This window comes from Salvelinus sp. IW2-2015, linkage group LG7 (genome assembly GCF_002910315.2).
Source record: "Salvelinus sp. IW2-2015 linkage group LG7, ASM291031v2, whole genome shotgun sequence".
In the NCBI taxonomy this organism is placed as follows: Eukaryota; Metazoa; Chordata; class Actinopteri; order Salmoniformes; family Salmonidae; genus Salvelinus; species Salvelinus sp. IW2-2015.
This window is the reverse complement of record NC_036847.1, coordinates 25,563,426-25,579,079: the sequence shown is the minus strand read 5'-3', so window position 1 is coordinate 25,579,079 and position 15,654 is coordinate 25,563,426. Positions and strand designations below refer to the sequence as shown.

The following is a 15,654-nucleotide window of genomic DNA, read 5'->3' as shown; positions in this document are numbered from 1 at the left end:
AGGGTGAAAAATACCAGAAGGAGAGAGATGAAGGGAGATAAATAAATACAGAGAGTGTGAAATACAGAGGGAGAGAGATGAAGGGAGATAAATAAAATACAGAGAGAGTGAAATACAGAGGGAGAGAGATGAAGGAGATAAATAAATACAGAAGAGAGTGAAATACAGAGGGAGAGAGATGAAGAGAGATAAATAAATACAGAGAGAGTGAAATACAGAGGGAGAGAGATGAAGGGAGTGAAAAAATACAGAGAGAGTGAAATACAGAGGGAGAGAGTTGAAGAGAGTAAATAAATACAGAGAGAGTGAAATACAGAGGGAGAGAGAGGCTGCGGTTACTGTGTCTGGCTGTGTGGAAAGTAATCCACGGAGACTCTGTGCCACAAAACGTTCAAAACCCGGACAATCATTTCATTTCAAGTCATCAGTCTTAAGTCTCAAGTTATTTTATTTTCTATTAAGTGAGACTCAAGTCATCAAATTGTTTACTTGAGTCAGTGCCACATTTCTGCCATATGTCCAGCACGCCACAGCTGAAGGCAGGCAGCCCACACGTTGAGCCCTGCTCACGTCTCTCTCCCTCTCTCTGCGTGCCAGGAGAAAACTGGGAAAAATTCAGACAAATCTACACCAGATGGCACATGGCCTGTGTGCTGCGAGCGAAGCACCCCATTGGCCCACCCAAAAATATCTATTAACCCCGTGTGTCTGACTGCTGCACCCCTCAGTCGGAACACGACTTATCAACCGTACACAGCCTATCTGGGCTGAAAGCTGCTATTCCTGGAGGGGCAGTCAAACTCGAACTCTCTCTCCACCATATGTGTCACATGCCTCACATTTCTTCTGTTGAAAACTGCTTTCCAGACCTCTGGACCCTTCCCAGCAGAGCGGATTCTCTCTCTTCTTAGAGAGAGACAGATAGAGACGGAGAGAGAGATGTATATACTAAACTGTGCTCTTTCAAAAAAGTTCATACATATATAGGTTTTACGGACACAGTATGTTTTACATGAGTTATCTTGTTGTTATTAGTCCCAACCTTCAGCTCCATTCAACCCCTCCCATCTATCTCTTAACACCATCCATATTGGATTTCTATTTGCTATATATTTTTCAACGGTGCTGTGATGCTTCACAAAAGTTCTGAACCTTCCTATTCTCATTGTTTCTACAGATTGTATATTGAAAATAAACATTTTTGCTAAAAGTAATATTATATTATTGATCGATTGACTATGACTTTTTAGATCACCCAGTAGTGTTATCTGTGACCAAAAACAAGCTACATATGGACAGTACCAAAACAAATGATCTAATGATTCTGCCTCTTCGCAGCTAAATCTACTTAGCTGGGAAGGTTGTATCCTCCATATAAATGACATTATGTTGGTTGCAAGAATTCTGTATAATAATTTACATAGAAAAATTCTAAGTTTTGAATCTGGCATCGTTTTGCATATCAGTTCAAAAACCATGTTTATTTTTATTTTTTATTTAACCTTTATTTAACCAGGCAAGTCAGGTAAAAACAAATTCTTATTTACAATGACGGCCTACACCTGCCAAACCCGGACGACGCTGGGCCAATTGTGCGCCGCCCTATGGGACTCCCAATCACGGCCAATTGTGATGGAGCCTTGATTCGAACCAGGGGTGTGTAGTGACACCTCAAGCACTGAGATGCAGTGTCTYAGACTGCTGCGCCATACGGGAGCCCATGTGCCATGGAATCAGTACGTCAAAAATCTATTCCCAACTATTTTGCAATCTATATGGCACGGCTGTCAATTATTTGGTCCTTAAATGAAACTGGTATACTTTTTTATTGATCACAATTTTCTTTAACCAATGATGGTCTTTAATGCCGGGCCGACAGACCAGTTCTTACTTTTTCCCCTTCCACTTTCCTCTTCCATTTTTGTGGTAATGGTGCAATTACTTGGTTGTAATTTTGGGTAGAGCAGACTTACCCTCAGGTAGATCTTGGTCTCGTGACACACACGCTCTCCGCTCCGCACTCTCACACTCCTCTGAAGCATTGCCTGCTGGGAGTCTACAAACAGAGCCCTCTTCACCCCTCCCTTCTGCATGTGTTTCAGACGGTCCAACTGCACCTCTACCAGGAAGCCTGGAACACACACACATACACACAACCATGAATGTGCTATTGTTTTACACACCATCACATTAAAACTAACTTGCATAATCTCAAGCGAATAGAGAATCCAGACTATGTAGTTTGTTTACCATATGGCACCTAGCACAGTAACTATATGCATAGAGGGCTGATTAGTGGAATAATTGCTGGGGTTGTGTATGAACAAAGAGGAGCCTAGTGCTTTGATTGGAAATCATTAAAAGGATCAGAGCAGATATGGGGATTCTGGAAGCCTGACACTGCTCCTCATATCTTTGTCACAATACAATACAATACAAAGCATCAGAAAAGTATTTCAACATACACAACGTTGTGTGCACATCTGATATTCGTGTGCAATTGAGAGTTTGTAATATGGTATTGTACGTCATCTGGACCAGATGAGGACAGTCGGCTCACCTAGGTTGTCTGGTAGGTACTTCCCATTGGCAGAGAGGCAGAAACTCAGGTTGACACTGTTTAGAACAGAGGAGAGACATAACAGAGACACGATAAGGGAAGCATTCATGGCACAAACATGCAAACAACATACATAAAAACGCACAGACAGCTCACTCATTCACGCTCTTCCTTCCATACTTCCTCTTCCTCTCAAATCCGTATTCAGATAACTAACAAGACAAGCCAAGTGGTATAATGGGTAACACTGTATGATATGAAGTAATGGCTAGTCATATGGGTAATGTTAGGAAAGGCATCTCTATGGTGTAGCCAGCCAAGTTAATAACGTGGCGTGTCCACCCATCCTCAGCTCTCCAGCCTGGAATGGCTGAGTTAAAGAGGGTGAAATTGAACATCATCTCATGTATCCCCACAGACAGCACAGTCAGTCAGTGTCTATATGTGTACGGGCTCAGAGCTCTCTCTCTCTCTCTCTCTCTCCCATGACATCAGTCACAGATTCCAACAGTCCGCAACGCAAACCCAAGCCCTTTACAACCAAACCCTCACTGACTGGAAAGAAAGAGGGAGGCGGCGATGGGGGGAAAAAGGGAGCGAAACAGAGTTAATGTTGATAGAATACAAGGGAAGGAAGAAATAAAAGAGAATAAAATAGACACCCTCTTTCTGTATCTATCTAGGAGAAACCCCTGTGTCTGTTTGTATAGGAGTATGTACCTGCGCAAGAGCATCTCCACATCCTGATGCTTCCCAGCTGTGTTCCAACACCAAACAATAACTCATTCAAAAGCAGCTGGCAAACTTCCCGACCCCTCCCTCCCTCCATCTCCCCCCTCTATTCCTCCTTCCYTCCACCCCCATCTACATCCCACCATCACCTGGCAATGCAGGGGGGAAGCAGCAGACACACCAACACAGTGTCAAGCATGTTGAGCAGCACAGCCAGAGATCAGAGCAACGCTGTTCTGTTCTGTTTCCGCTCCCATTGGATGGTAATGAGTACAATGCTGCACATTCCCTGCTCCTCTCGAAGAAACATAATCTGTTATGAAGTTGCTATAACAACAGGTCACCACCACCAGATAAGCCTGACTGTCTCCCAAATAAATAACATGATTAGTCTTGTGGAGTGATACAGTATATCCTCAATGGGACTTCCTGTCTAAGTACAAATGAGAGCTAGTTTTGAGGAACTCCTTCCTGTTGCGCCAATTGTAAATCAAGCAGCAGTTAGACAACAACACCCTTAGATAATGGAGTCTGCACCTGTATTCACAAACTGTCTTAGAGTAGGGGTTGCTGATCTAGGATCAATTTACAATTTTAAAACATACTGAAAAAGATAACATGGATGAAGACCTGATCCTTGATCAACACTCAGGTCCTGGAGACTAGACAAGTACTCAACATGACACAGGTATGATGCAGTACTTACCAGGAGACAGGTATGATGGAGTACTTACCAGGAGACAGGTATGATGCAGTGTTTACCAGGAGACAGATATGATGCAGTGCTTACCAGGAGACAGGTATGATGCAGTACTTACCAGGAGACAGGTATGATGCAGTGTTTACCAGGAGACAGGTATGATGCAGTGCTTACCAGGAGACAGGTATGATGCACAGGTGCTTACCAGGAGACAGGTATGATGCAGTGCTTACCAGGAGGACAGGTATGATGCAGTCTTACCAGGAGACAGGTATGATGCAGCTATACCCAGGAGACAGTATGCATGCAGTGCTTACCAGGAGACAGGTATGATGCAAGTACTTACCAGGAGACAGGTATGATGCAGTGCTTACCAGGAGACAGGTATGATGCAGTTCTTACCAGGAGACAGGGTATGATGCAGTGCTTACCAGGAGACAGGTATGATGGCAAGTACTTACCAGGAGACAGGTATGATGCAGTGCTTACCAGGAGACAGGTATGATGCTAAGTTCTTACCAGGAGACAGGTATGAAGCAGTGCTTACCAGGAGACAGTATGATGAGTACTTACCAAGAGACAGGTATGGTGTTGCCGTGTGTGACTGACAACTCTTCCTCCTCAGGTTGATCATATTGTGGGTAGATGGTCAGGGAGGCGCTGGTTTTTGACGATGGGCCGGGCATCTGTGGTACATTAGATGGAGCAAAGTTACATATGATGAGAGGGCAGACCTCTTTGGCTTGAAGTTAACAATATGATAGAGGCCAGACCTTTGGGCTGAATATACATATGATACAGAAGCTAACTTAGGGCTGAAGTTACATATGATAAGAGGCTGAACTTAGGGCTGAAGTTTACATATGATAAGCAGACCTTTGGGCTGAAGTTACATATGACAGAGGCAGACCTTTGGGCTGAAGTTACATATGAAGACGGCAGACCTTTGGGCTGAAGTTACATATGATAGAGGCAGACCTTTGGCTGAAGTTACATATGATAGAGGCAGACCTTTGGGCTGAAGTTACATATGATAGGGCAGACCTTTGGGCTGAGTACATATGATAGAGGCAGACCTTTGGGCTGAAGTTACATATGATAAGAGGCAGACCTTTGGCTGAAGTTACATATGTAGAGGCAGACCTTTGGGCTGAAGTTACATATGATAGAGCAGACCTTTGGGCTGAAGTTACATATGATAAGAGGCAGACCTTGGGCTAATACATATGATAAGCAGACCTTGGGCTGAAGTTACATATGATAGAGGCAGACCTTTGGGCTGAAGTTACATATGATTAGACGCAGACCTTTGGGCTGAAGTTTACATATGATAGAGGCAGACCTTTGGGCTGAAGTTACATATGATAGAGGCAGACCTTTGGCGTGAAGTTACATATGATAGGGCAGACCTTTCTGAAGTTACATATGATAGCAGGCATACCTTTGGGCTGAAGTTACATATGATAGAGGCAGACCTTTGGGCTGAAGTTACATATGATAGAGGCAGACCTTTGGGTGAAGTTACATATGATAGAGAGCAGACCTTTGGTGAAGTTAATATGATAGGCAGACCTTTGGGCTGAAGTATACATATGATAGAGGCAGACCCTTTGGGCTGAAGTTACATATGATAGAGGCAGACCTTTGGCGTGAAGTTACATTATGATAGCAGGCAGACCTTTGGGCTGAAGTTACATATGATAAGGGCAGACCTTTGGCTGAAGTTACATATGATAGAGGCAGACCTTTGGGTGAAGTTACATATGATAGAGGCAGACCTTGGGCTGAAGTACATATGATAGAGGCAGACCTTTGGCTGAAGTTACATCATGATAGAGGCAGACCTTTGGGCTGAAGTTACATAGATAGAGGCAGACCTTTGGCTGAAGTTACATATGATAGAGCACGACCTTTGGCTGAAGTTACATATGAATAGAGGCAGACCTTTGGGCTAAGTTACATATGATAGAGGCAGACCTTGGGCTGAAGTTACATATGATAGAGGCAGACCTTTGGTGAAGTTACATATATAGAGCAGACCTTTGGGCTGAAGTTAACATATGATAGAGGCAGACCTTTGGTGAAGTTACATATGAGTAGAGGCAGACCTTTGGGCTGAAGTTACATATGAAGCAGGCAGACCTTTGGGCTGAAAGTTACACTATGGATAGAGGCAGACCTTTGGGCTGAAGTTACATATGATAGAGGCAGACCTTTGGGCTGAAGTTACATATGATACAGGCAGACCTTTGGGTAAACCTCTTAACTCGACACTATTTTTTTACTACTATTAAAAAAATCCCTCAATAGTTTGACAGATAGAAGGTTATGAGTAAAATGAAATTACCTGTACAAAATCGCCTTGTCAACTCCAAAAGCACCAACAATAAGATCTGTTGTGAAAAAACATTTCTAGTTCATAGACTACAAGTAAACAACAAGTACACAGTATAAGCACACCCAGAACTATGAGAGATGTTTTTAAAAATTCACTGGTCTTGTCACTCACCTGGGTAGCCATTCATGTCCTGATCCTTAGCACCTCGAAGTGCGAATCCAAAGCTGGCCGGCACTGTGCCTGAAGCCCATTGGCCAGCTATGACCTGAGAGGGTGTGTCCCTGAGCCCACCGGCGAATCCGTTGTAGATGAGAACCAATCCCTGCTGGTCCTCTCCACCGAAAGGACAGCTGATGGCCAAGTCTACCAATCAGAGAAGAGGAGAGAACAGGAGAAGACCGTGAGATCACTCAGAACTTTCCAGACTACTAGGACTTGGAATTAACTACATGAGACCAACAAAAACGACATGTAGTAGTCTCAAAATCAATAACCTGACACACSAACGGTCCATAAGAGGAAAGGTTTCACTTTTCAATCAAATAATGCTTTCTTCTGTCCCTTAAAGCCCCAGTATTACCACCACACCTCTCACCATTGTATCCGTCCTGGTTGAGGTCTCCCAGAGGTGCGATGGTGCTGCCAAACCTCCCAAACACCTGGGTCCCGGTCAGGTTGAGAGTTGGCTTCAGGTCTAGTGGTCCACGCTGCAGATAGAGGTACACACGGCCCACCTCCTCCAGACGGCTGTCTGACCCTCGGGTCATGTACATGGGAGCTCCCACCAACAGGTCCGACATCCTGAGGGGAGGAGAGAGAAACACACGGTCACAGACATATACATTGTACAGACTAATGTGGCAAATTCAGTAAGCTTTCCTAAAATTCCCAGGCTTTAGAGAAATTATTTTTTACAATTTCTCAACCCTAGTACAGACACAAAAGACACATTTCCCATAAAAGTAGTCATTGGTCAGAAACCCAGTCTCACCACCACCCATATCATTAAAAAGGGTGAGAACGCCACTATGTCAGCTGTCTGAGAATCGACTCCTACTCATTCTTCATTATTGATGTTGACTGACTTTTCCCATAACATTATTGGATAAATTAAATCTTGCTCATGGGCGAGAACATACTGTATGACAATGTTTCATTAGAATGTCATGTTCGACTCTTAGAGAACTCACCCGTCGTTATTGATGTCGGCTGTGGCCACAGCATACCCAAAATAGGAGCCCATCTGAGTAAACATCAGTACATCCTGTCAACATCACTATCTATCTGGGTTCAAAATGGCTCAAAATAGAAAAGCTGCTTTTAAGCAAAGGGGCTTCTAACAGAAATGACAGTAAATCTACTTGAATTAAGAGAGATCCTGTAGAAGAGACTACTAACAGAGACAAAATGGTCAATGAAAATGATGGTGCTTGCTTGGTCTAACTTGAAGCTGTTAAGTTAGTCTTTTTTGTCATGTCTGTATAATACATTTCTATCTGAAGTAGCAAAGCCACAGAAACATCTTAATTTCCAGACTCCCAGGGTAAGCAAATACACGTATGATTTTATTTACTCAGCTGAACCAATCAGCACCATTAAAAGGGGCACACGCTATTTCCATTCCATTTGCAGAAAGGATCATGCTGCTCATTTGGAGAAAATTGCTTCTGCACTTTAACTTCAATAATTATGCTTTACAGCAAACCACAGATGGCTTGAAATCCAGTTAGCAGAGACTTGTAAAGGAAATTATTTTGCTTATATCATCAGTGTTCCAGTATASACTGACTCAGGAAATTAAGAGTTGCCACGAGAAACAGCTAGTTATGGAACCGCAGAGTCTGTCTGAAAAAAACAGCTATGAGTTTGAGATGAGGTTTGTGGCTTACCTGTTCGCCAGTGTAGTTGAGCATGGACTTCAGATCAGTGCCATTTAAAACAGACACCTGCAGAGAGCAGACACACACACAGAACACATGGTCAAAATCRCTGAGGTCCAACATATGTATAGTGTATTAGGCCTGTGTTACGATATTCCACTCAAAATGAGAGCGGTGATGAGGTTTTCTTACCAAACCATAGAGCATGACCCCTTTTGGGACCCCAGCCACAACATCTGAGAAGTGCACAGACAGGGGGAAAACAGAGAAAAAAATGAAGATTTAGGAGGGGAAATATCACAAAGGTCACAGCCGTCTGGAATTCCAGCGATCGCAGTCTTTCCAGCTTAGTAGCGGGACAGAATTGTGTAGGTGAGTTCAGTTTGAGTTCACTTCAGGTATAGTAAACAATCTGAACCCTTTAATGGCTGTCTGACCTGCAGCCAGGCCTGTGGAAGTCTGCGGTACAGATGTCTTTACCTTCCACGTCATCTCCACTGAATTCCCCAACTGCAACAGAGTAACCTGCAAGGCCACAAGAGAGAGCAGACATTAGTCATATGATATCAAGCATTCAGAACCCATACACCTCCATTACTCCTGAAGTGTAATCTATGGATAAAGACATGTACTTTGCCCAACTCTGCATCTATCCACCTTTTATCAGAGGTCAGAGGGTTAGAGGGAACGCGGTGACGTTTCCAAATCATAGTTCTCAAACTCAAGTAGCCTACACAGGAAACCAGCATGTTTGGAACGCAAAGGGATCAGGAGAGTGATAGAATTACGAGAGAGGAATGTCTTACCGTGGTAGCTGTCGTCATATTTGATCTGAGCCTGTCTGGTCTGGGTCTGTCCCTCCACAGACTGCATGAAGTACCCTGGATAGTACGCCTTGATTATCTCCTCTTTGGCTGCTGAGATCACCTGACCTGAGGAGACACAGGAAGCAGGAAACAGGGAGTGAATGGAAAGTTTCTCTCAGGTTTCACACAAATAACTTCAGAATACTGCTACAACTTATTTGCTTGTGGTCCGGGGGGGTTGTCAAACCCTGTACCTTGCCAGAAGAAGCTGCCTGGTCCTCCAAGCACCACTTTCCCATCCTGAAAGCGAGAGAGCGAGAGCAGCAGAGAAAGAGACAGAATCATGAGCGAGATCATGTGTGTTTGCAATCCATAGTATTTGATAAACCTCTGGTACTGAACTGAGAGGAAGTGTTTAGGAGTGTTACCTTCGTGAAATCAGCACTGAATCCCCCCTGACAGTAGCCCTGACCAACCTCGTTAATGAATTCTGAAATAAACAGAGGCAAAGGTTGATACATCAGTCCGATTTGAAAAAGCTAATTTAAAGAACCATAAATGTCCTCATATTAAACCAATACTTCAGAATGTAGATATTTTGGAAATATTTTGAACCTYGACGTGATGACTCAACTGGGTATTGTGAACAGAACCAAGCCAGCCAGCCATTACCAGCAGTAGGGATACACTTGGTCAATACGGGATAACATAATTGACTGCATCTGATAAAGGTATATTCTTTCCCCACAGCTAATGTGTGATGTCGCTGGAAGTGTTTACTCAGTAGGTGTACTTGAGACTATATACATCCCTTCTGTTGTGGCCTTCAGGCGCAGCACTTAACCCCTGTCTAATAGCCTGCTGTGTGGACAGCTGCTGTGTCAGAGGTAGGCCACAGGAGTCACCTGTAGTTGGGTAGTTGGGTAGTGGGGTAGTCGGTCGGCAGAGAAGAGCATTAGAAAATGGATGATGTCTTTGTGAAAAACCAAGAAGGATTACCTGTGCGACAGGGAGCATATTCCACAAACTTGGTGAAGTTCTTGACAGAGAGGTAGCAGGTTCCCGTGGTATCTGACTGGGCATGTCTGCTTTGGTTCTCCAGGAGTAGAGGGGGCACATGCCTATATGGGGGGGGGGGGGGGGGGCAGAGGAGGGAGTTGTTTTTTCAGTTACAAACAACACCCTGTGTAACTCGATGGAAACACAGGAAGAGGTTTAAACCACCCCTTGACATGAACGCCAGACATCATAACAGTTGAGGGACTCTGGGCTATAGAGACCAACATTGAAAGTAAACTGACTTTCTCAACCTGGTCTCAGTCTCTGAGTGTCGTCTTACCAGAATGGTGTCTCCGTGGGAACGGACGGTGGCGCCGAACCACTGGTGGGACTTGACTTCAGCCTGGTAGTCTGTGCCATTGACAGTGACTATGCGGTTCCCTGGGAAGAAGACAGAACAACAACTAAACTGAGTGTATGAGTGATGACTGAAAAAAGCCCCTAATGAATCATTGTTGTTCTTCTCTTGGAGGCTCCAGACAACGTCATCCAAACATCTGCTACTACAGGACTTACTTACTGCATCATTAAACACTAACACACATCAAGTTTCTCATGAAGAACCTTCCAGAGAGAAACAGAGGAAAACTAGAAGGTATTTGGTGCTCACCAGAGCCTAATATTCCTCATTATGGCTCTGGTCCTCACTGTTCAGATGTCAACSTGAGTTCTCTGACTGGTCCAGCTCTTGGTGACCACACTGACCCTGACTCTGTTTGGCCACCTGGCCTGTAACCCAGAGCTCTACTCCATCGCTGTCTGAGACCCAAATGGCACCATACTCCCTATATAGTGTGCTACTCTTGACCAGAGACATGCACTATGTAGGGAATAGGGTGCCATTTAGGATGCAGCCTCTGTGACAGGACAAGACATGGCTGCAGGAGTCAGGTTCAAACAGGTTCAAACAGGACGTTTTATTGGCAAGACTGATGCAACATCTGTGTTGCCATGGTGAGACACAAAATCCAAACAAATCGGTTTATACAGTGTACATACCGTGAAACATCCTGTAACAAGTATTCTAAAGGCTTGGAATTCGGACAAGACGTATCCAGTGGAACTTGTACCCAGCAACCGCACCCCAGCCCACTTCTTTTTTCCCACCACTCTCCAGCGCTAAACCACAAGTGTTGCAACAGAGCCATATCTATCTGTCGGGGAAGGGGGCCTGGTGGTGTGAGCCAGAGGTTGTGACCTGTGGATGTGAGGAAAGCAGGCTGTGTTTCAGCCTCATCTGCAGGCTGTGTGTCAGCTCTGGGCGAGGGCCTGCTCTGCTCCATGTCTTGGTGGAAAGAAAGAAAGAAAGGGGGGGGGGGGGGACTGCGTCCAAGGAAAACAAACGCTCTGGCTCTGTTTCTTCCTAGCAACCTCTTAGGCATGCATCTCTCTCTCGCAAGTGTTCCCTCTCCCTCTCCACTTTCTGTTCATCCCTTTGTATATCACTCTCTCTCTCGTTCTGTTCCTTTTTCTTCCCCTCTCCTGCTTTGCTTCATCCTTCTCTCAGTGAGTTTGGTCTCCCCCCTGGCCTGGAAGGAAAGCAGTGGGGATTAGGGTCCTTTAATAACGTCACAGTAGATATAACGTCACCAGGCTTCCCCTTCAGCATTACTCATGGGCTCACAGCACCCCTGTTCCCTACCATAATACATGTGGTCACCTCCATCATGTGTGGAAAGACACGCTTTAGCGATACCACAAATAACATGCCTAACACATAAAAATATCTAAAGAGGCTTGTTCCTTTAACTGCACTGCAATAATCTACAAGACTATTTTCAGAACTCAGGGGCCTTTGATTTGATAAAGTGAGGGGGTGACACTGAGGAGACATGCAAGACAAATAGGACTTTCTATTTAGGACACACTACCCCGGCAACCATGAGTATCAGCAGGGAAATCCATCTATTATTCATGTTTCAGAACTATAGTAGATGGATTCTTCTTGACCACCTGGTCACGGTAAAACAGAAAATGATATTCAACATGACATCTCTACAGTTATGTCAATGACATGATCGCTACGTTCAGAGCCCAAGACTATCAACTCCATACAGAACTGACGTTGGGGTGTTCTCTAACTTCACTTCTCAATGAGCTGCTGTGCTCTGAGCTCCGTGTCTGTCACTGCTCTTATTGTCCATGTCAGAGGCGCTATATTGGCGTTCATACAGTGTGACGGATGGAATGATGAAAAGATCAGTAGGTTAAGATTAAGAGGCAGGACAAGCCAGACAAACACGGCTTTGATACAAACAAGAAAGAAAAATCCAGCAGACACTTGTGGCAATAACATGTCATGTAACGTCCTTTCATTGAACTTGGGTAGACTTTGTGCTGACGTGACTAGTGCCCCTCTACCCTTCTCTCTCCTGGGACAGGACAGCAGAGGGTAGGGTGAGGTCTGGCGTGTGTCCACAGACTCTCCCCTTTGAACTTTGCGAGAGRAGACCCCTTAGATGAGTATCCTGGGTTAGAGTACAGGGCGGATGCGGTCAGAGACAAGTGGCCAAATTCACTCATCACATTAGCTGGCCCTGGGGGAGTTACTGGTGGTAGGGGAAGATGGTTCAGAGATAGAAACAGGGCTCTGATTCCCCCCCCCCCCTGTCCCTCTCCCTCCCTCAGATCCCTGGGCTGTCTCTTCTTATCTCATTGGAATGGGAAGTGGAGAGGGAGGCCTCTTGGTTAGGCTCAGGGAAGACCTCACCCATACTTAGGGGAGACCCTGAAAAATGGCACAAAAACAGACACACATCTCATATAAAGGGTCAATACTAATATATTACCGGTATAATATCTACCACAGTTAGCTGAGCTCTAACCATGTCATAAGCAAATAAGGAAAACATATTTCCTTTGTCATACAGACAGAGGTGCTAGGCTCTTGTATGCTGGCCCAGATGGCGGAATTGGCTCTTCCTCACAAATCAAATGTGCGCCTTCAAAGCCCACTGTCCAAAACCCCAAAGGACTATCCTTCACCCCAATGCCCTGCTGCACATTACATCACTGTGACGATCATGGCCCTCAGCCAGCATCCAAGGATGTGCAACACATTTTCTAATCTGTTGGAAGAGAAAAGGAAGGAAAACAGAAGAAAGGAGCAACCAGTAATTTGATTCCTTGTGATCTGCTGTAAAATGGGGCTCTAATATACGCAATACACAGCAGATTCTTCTCTCCTACAACTCTGTCACTCCTTAACTTACTCTTTCATCATTCCTGTAAAGGTCGATGGGACCTTCAGCTGTCCAGTCACTGGAACACTTCTCTGAAGAGCTCACAATAATGAGCCATAAACCCAGGAAGGTTTACTGTATGTCTACCCTTTACATTCAGGTTCAAATGAAGCTCTTTGGCGAGAACAAATATATAATTGTATTTATTGTCATTGTATGTAGTGGCCGTTTCTTTTGACTGTGTATTTGTTCTCCCTATATGCCCTGGGGTTGCGACTGAACACATACTGTATCTAGCCTAAAGGGAAGAAACCCTTGTCTAAAACACTCCCAAAACACTTTTTTGTCCCAAGAAGAAAGACACTAATGACATGCTCAAAGGGATCAAATCAAATACAAACTATTAGCACATTTGCCGAATACAACAGGCGTAGACTTAACATTGAAACGCTTGCTTACGAGCCCTTCCCAAATAGTAAAAAAATATTCAAAAAAAATTAAACAGTAACACAAGAGGAATAAAATACACAAGAATGGAGCTATATTCAGGAAGTACCAGTACCAGATCAATGTGGAGCTATATTCAGGAAGTACCAGTACCAGATCAATGTGGAGCTATATACAGGGAGTACCAGTACCAGATCAATGTGGAGCTATATACAGGGAGTACCAGTACCAGATCAATGTGGAGCTATATACAGGGAGTACCAGTGCCAGATCAATGTGAGGCATGATAGCAGGAAGTACAGTACAGATAATTGGAGCTATATAAGGGGTACCAGTACAGATCAATGTGAGGCTATATAGCGGAAGTACCAGTACCAGATCAATGTGAGGCTATATACAGGAGTACCAGTAGATCAATGTGAGGCTATATACAGGGAGGTACCAGTACAGATCAGTGTGAGGCTATATACAGGGAGTACCAGTACCAGATCATATGAGGCTATATACAGGGAGTACAGTACCAGATCAATGTGAGGCTATATACAGGGAGTACGAATCAGATCATGTGAGGCTATACAGGGGAGTACAATGACCAGATCAATGTGAGGCTATATACGGGAGTAGCAGTACAGATCAATGGAGGCTATATACAGGGAGTACCAGTACAGATCAATGTGAGGCTATATCAGGAAGTACAGAGCTACAGATCAGATCAATGTGAGGCTTATACGGAGTACAATACAGATATGTGAGGCTATATAAGGGAGCGTACAGATAATGTGAGGCAATTACAGGGAGTACCAGTACAGATCAATGTGAGGCTTATACAGAAGGTACAGTACAGATCAATGTGAGGCTATATAGGGGAGTACCAGTACCAGATCAATGTGGGCTATTACAGGGGGTACAGTCAGATCAATGTGAGGGCTATATCTAGTACGCAGATAATGTGGGCTTATACAGGAGTAAGTCCAGATCAATGTGAGGCTATATACAGGGAGTACAGTACATAGATCAATGTGAGGCTATATACGAGGAGGTACCAGTACAGATCAATGTGAGGCTATATACAGGAATACCAGTAGCAGATCAATGTGAGGCTATATACAGGAAGTACCAGTAGCAGATCAATGTGAGGCTATATACAGGGAGTACAGTACCAGATCAATATGAGGCTTATTACAGGGAGTCCAGTACCATGATCAATGTGAGGCTATATAGGGTGTACCAGTCGAGATAATGTGAGGCTATATACAGGAGTACCGTAGCAGATCAATGTGAGGCTATATACAGGGAGTACAGTACCAGATCAATGTGAGGCTATATACAGGGAGTACCAGTACCAGATCAATGTGAGGCTATATACAGGGAGTACCAGTAGCAGATCAATGTGAGGCTATATACAGGAGTACCAGTACAGATCAATGTGAGGCTATATACAGGGAGTACCAGTACCAGATCAATGTGAGGCTATATACAGGAAGTACAGTAGCAGATCAATGTGAGGCTATATACAGGAAGTACCAGTAGAGAATATGTGAGGCTATATACAGGGAGTACCAGTACCAGATCAATATGAGGCTATATACAGGGAGTACCAGTACCATATCAATGTGAGGCTATATACAGGGAGTACCAGTACGCAGATCAAGTGAGGCTATTACAGGAAGTACCAGTACCAGATCAATGTGAGGCGATATACAGGGAGTACCAGTACAGATAATGTGAGGCTATATACAGAAGGTACCAGTACAGATCAATGTGAGGCGTATACAGGGAGTACCAGTACCAGATCAATGTGAGGCTATATACAGGAGTACCAGTACCAGACATCAATGTGAGGCTTATACAGGGTACCAGACCAGATCAATGTGCAAACGTATTTGAGGTAGATATGTACATGAAGGCAGGGTAAAGTGACTAGGCATCAGGATAGATAATAATATATGC

The 15,654-nt window shown here is 44.3% G+C and overlaps 1 pseudogene; it reads right to left on the bottom strand.

Annotated features, from left to right (window-relative positions):
- The window catches only part of LOC111966116 (integrin alpha-5-like), an 87,601-nt pseudogene that overhangs the window by 37,039 nt on the left and 34,908 nt on the right, over positions 1-15,654 (bottom strand).